The following is a 5,067-nucleotide window of genomic DNA, read 5'->3' as shown; positions in this document are numbered from 1 at the left end:
GCCATCTGTCCTTTCAACCTTAAGACCTCTTCCTTCAACTCAGATTCTGACTCAACAATAACCTTAGACGGATCAATAACACTCGTGTCCAAGTCTTTGCTAGCCATGGCTACCTTGCCGTTTGACCTTGTGTTGTATGGATGAGTTACTTAAGAACCACAAACCAACCACCCTTTTGCTCAATGAAGATAACAAAAGGAACAAAATGGGGTCATCCTGTTAGCATTAGGGCATTTAACAGCTAAAAATATCATATTGCGTGCAATGCACCTAGCAACAATTAACGGTTCTAGAATGACTTCGAGGGTCACAAGGTCACTTGGCATCATCCCAATTTTGTTCATTTCAATCTTCTGTTTTCTTTCTTTTCTAACACTTCTTGGCTTGCTCATTTTCCTTCCTCTTTTTATTCTTCTAATTATCACTCTTTTCTTTCCTTTCGTTTCTCACATCCCATAATTTCATCTCTTTTTTTTCTTTTTTTCTTTTTTTTTTGAATTTTAAAAAATGATTCGATCAAACCCTATATAGGTTGCCTATGTATCATGATGCCACATGAATCAAATCTTTGCGTAGTTCGGGAAAAGTAATGGATAAATTAAACAAAAAATAAAAATCCTTTTTTTTGGATTTTTCATTTACAACTCTTTTTTATTTTCAAAAATAAAACAGGAAATACAATAACGGAAGACTTGACAAACTCAACTACACTACAACAAACTCTGACACCAACTAAAAGAATCAGTACTACTGAACATGACTATAAATTACAGGATAACACATAAAAATAAACAGACTCAAAACATAAAAAAATCTCCTTAAGCAACTCCTGGATGCAACTGTCCTGACTGGATGGTCCCGGGGTATCTGTCATACTCAATCTCCGGTAAGTAAATTCACACCTGTATGAAAAACTCAAACCAAATAGAGTTAAAGACTTAGAACACTATATGAGAGAATAACACTCCCTATTAGATACATACAAGACATGATTGAGGTTATTTTTGCAAAATGACTGATGTGGCCAAAAGGTGGCTAGGAGTGCAAACTCGACAAAAGTGACCTCTAAGGCATGGAAAAATTACTTTGCAGAAATGACCCATTTTATAGAAATGATCTGTGGACAAAATGGCTAAGCATGCAAATTTAACACAATAGATCTTAAACAGAGAGAACATCTTATTGTGGACTTAGAACTCTAAAACATGGGTCACTGAACCACTTTTGCAAAAATGACCCCATTTGCAACAATGGCTGATGTGGCCAAAAGCGGCTAGACACGTAAATTTGACAAGGATGGGCCTTAAAGTAAAAAGACACCTAATTGTGGATTGAAGACTCTCCAGACACAATTAAACAAATCACTTTGCGAAAATAGCTATATTTTGCAAAATGACCGATGTGGCCAAAAGTGGCTAGACATGCAAGATTTGGCTAAGACCCCGCGAAGCCAAGAACCTAAGACTCACCAGGAAGATCGGACTCTATGTGGGTTGCCTACATATCACGCCCCAAAAGACGAGAATCTGGTATGCGTAGTTCAGGACGATTGGATACGGGCGAGAATTAAGAAAAATAACTAATTTAGAGAAAAATATATTTTGTCTTTTTTGAAAAAGGATGAAACATGTAAACTCTTTTTATATTTTTTTTCCTTTTATTTGTGATTTTTTGATTTTTGGAAAATGATGGGAAAGTGCAAAATCTTTATGGATTTTTCATATTTTTTTGGTCTTTTTCTTAAAAAAATGTGAAAGAAAAACATAACTGGGACCTACTTGATTTATTATCACACTTCACCCTCTTTCCTTTCTCATTTACCCTCAGCCATTATTAGTTCTCCAAATGACTCTTTTACCCTTGAAAAAATGCAACATGTAGCACATAGGATGCATTAGGAATGTCTTTTATTTTTGGGTACACCTGCCCTAGACGGACCCAACCCCTGTGTTGAGTCCCCTAAGTCTAATGCACATGATGTAAGAAATGTTCCTACTAGGGATCTGGTATGAGGTTATGTTATTCTAAGTTTAAACTTGGGGTTGTGTTTTAGACCTGGCTTACCTGAGCGGACAACTCGAGCTGAGGTGGGGGCAACGTACCGGGAGCACGAAAGTCTACCCATCCTAGTTACTGACCCAGGCTCGTTCTATTTGGTATGAATTCTAACAAAAAAGTGAGTCATACATACGTGTGCACCATATTTTAGAAGACTTAGAAGGGAAGCGTAAAAAGACAGTTTAATACAATTCAAATAATATCAAAACAGTAAATAAGCGCCAATTAGCACATTAGGTCCACAAATACAGTAATATCAACAAACAATAAATCCAAGCATAGATCATATTAACAAGCTCAAATTTTTGAACCCTGAACCAGAAGTTATGGGTTCTTTTCCCCAGCAGAGTCGCCAGAGCTATCACACCTCCTTTTTTCTACCCCGAAAGGGTATAAGGGAGTTTTTTCAATTTAAGTGACAATCAAAACGAGATTATTTATATAAAAGTTAGAGTCGCCACTTGGAATAATTTATGGTGTCCCAAGTCACCGGTCTAAAATCCTGAATCGAGGAAGTTGACTCTTATTTATGGTCTGCGAACACAGAAATCCGAGTAAGAAATTCTGTTAACCCGAGAGAAGGTGTTAGACATTTCCGGGTTCCGTGGTTTTAGCACGGTCGCTTTGATCATACTTGGCTTAATCAAATTGTATAATTACTCATTTTAGAACCTATGTGTATTTGCCTTTTTTAATTAAGAAATTATCTTAAAACAGGTCACGCGCACGTGTACCCATTTGTTTGACGCGTCAGAAATCATGTCACGTGAACGTATCCACAATTAATGACGCTTTGTTATTATTAAGAAATTTTAGCCGACGTTGCACGAACACATACCTCAATTTTTTTTGTAAAATCATAATTATGTCACGCGAATGTGTACACAATCACGATGATAGATTCAAAACGCGCCTAAAGCAAGCTACGAATGTTCATTTTTAGAAATCGTAATTATGTCATGCAAACATGTACATAATCATAATAATAAATTCAAAGCATGCCTAGAGGTTCACCTAAGCAAGTATGGTGGGTCAAAACATGCTCCTAATGGTTTTAAACACAGTGAAATGAAGCGACAAGCAAAACGATAAGCACCAATAAAACAAGCTACATGTCTTCTAAGTCCAACATTCATGTTTATCTAGTAGCTCAAAGTCTTTGGAATTATCAAGTCCAAATACCAAGACCCCAATACTATTTTGAATCACTAACATTTCAATTAACGCCCAATAGCACACATCACATTTTTCACGATCAAATCTCCATGACATTTCGAATAACTCATTCTTTTTCTTTATTCTTTCTCTTTTTTTAAATTATAATAATGATAACAAATAATAATTCAAACCAAACTAACTACATGATCAGTCCAGTAATATCACCACAAGACAATTAGATATCAAATTATGGAATCATAGCACACAAGAATAATCAAACCCAAATAACAAGAAAAAGTAAAGCAAACATGATATGGTCCATGAATGTATAAAGAAAATCTTCACAAATAATTAAAACACTAACATTAAGGAGAAAGAAGAGATGAACCTTCAACGGTCTTTACCGATCTCTGTTTGGAAATACAAGTAAAAGCCGGCAACTGGAGCCCTCAAAGGAAATTTCGAACTCCACTTTTGTCGATGTTGTTTTTCAGCTCGTTCTCGGAGTCTTGTCAATCAAACTATCAAAGAGGATCTCGTCTAGCACATCGTAAGGGTTACTGAAGAGTTCACGGAGAAAGATTTCTTTGTTAATATAGAAAGTGTTGATGATAAGACTCTACAGTTGGTTGATCTCAGCATGGAAAGCAAACGACTCCTGCTCCGCCATTTTTCTGTGACCTAAGGAGTTGATTGGAGGTGAAGGAAGACAATAGAGAGGAGATTCGAAGAGTAAGCGATTAAAGAGAAAGAGGCAGCTTTCTGTTTTCTTCCAAGCAAAGAGACGATGGGTCTCCTGCGGCTCTCTCTTGAAGAAGACGTCCAGCTACTGTCTGTGTTAAGTTCTCTCTTATGGTGTTTAGGGTATCTAGGTTGTGTGCCGTGTGTGTTGAAGATGAAGAAGTTCAGGGTTGTCGTGGTTCTGGAGGTTAGTGGCTTAGGGTTCAAGTCTTCTTTTGGTTGAAGAAGAAAATGAGGGGTCGTTCCTTATGAGGGTGAAAGCTATGCTTCAGGTCTCTGTGAGGGGTCTCCTAGGGTTCCTAGCGGCTGCAAGTGAATGGTGAAGAGAGTTTGGGGTCTGTTGGTGTTTTTGTTTTTGGAAGATGAAGAAGCCTAGCTTCCATCCATGGAAAACGGCTGAAGCTTCATGGTCTGTGTGTTATGAAGGACCTGAAGGTTAGGGCGTGTAGAGGAAGAAGAAGCAACGCTAGGGGCAGGGGGTTCGAAGAAGACGATCTCCAGGGGGGGTCTTCTTTTAGTTCTGCGGCTGGCCTCCAAGTAGGGATTTCTAGGTTTTAAATTTTAATGTGGAGATGAAGGGGTCTTTAGGTTAGTGGGTATGGGCTTATGGGTTGGAGAAGAAAGAAATTGGGCTTGGCCAAATTCTTGGGCCAACTTTTGTCTAAGAATGGCCCTCTCTTGGACCTTCTTTTGATTTTAAAATCAAGACCATGTCCATCTTAAAATTAATTTGGTTTTTTCTTCTTTTCTAAAGAACAAATTAAAATACAACTATTACTAATTCATTATAATGCAAAAATATTAAAATTACACATTGAGGTAACAAATGAAACTATTTTTTGTATTTTTAAATTTTATGAAAGGTAAATAAATTGAAAGTAACAAGATAAAATATCAATTACCTAAATAAAAGAATTTTTTTTTGTAATTTTTATTTTTATGATAAAATTAAGTAAAAGGGGCAAAACTAGTTAAACTAACTATATTAGCCTAAACTAAATATTTTACGCTAAAATGTGTAAAATCTTGGGGAGGGTCAAAAAATTACATGTCTACAGTTCTGTGAATAAATCCAAAGGCCAGGGCATTCCTCCTTTTAGGCCTCTTTCC

General features: G+C 36.7%; 1 long non-coding RNA gene across 1 annotated transcript; it reads right to left on the bottom strand.

Annotated features, from left to right (window-relative positions):
* Window positions 1–598: 598 nt before the first annotated feature.
* LOC107769770 (uncharacterized) lies at window positions 599–4,500 on the bottom strand. Its single transcript, XR_001644481.2, has 2 exons — window positions 3,605–4,500; window positions 599–902 (listed from the first exon to the last, which is right to left on the bottom strand). It is a non-coding gene; the product is annotated as an uncharacterized LOC107769770 (long non-coding RNA).
* Window positions 4,501–5,067: the final 567 nt, after the last annotated feature.

This window comes from Nicotiana tabacum, chromosome 18 (genome assembly GCF_000715075.1).
Source record: "Nicotiana tabacum cultivar K326 chromosome 18, ASM71507v2, whole genome shotgun sequence".
NCBI classification, from domain to species: domain Eukaryota; kingdom Viridiplantae; phylum Streptophyta; class Magnoliopsida; order Solanales; family Solanaceae; genus Nicotiana; species Nicotiana tabacum.
Note: the sequence above shows the minus strand (reverse complement) of the source record. Positions and strands in the feature narration are given on the sequence as shown.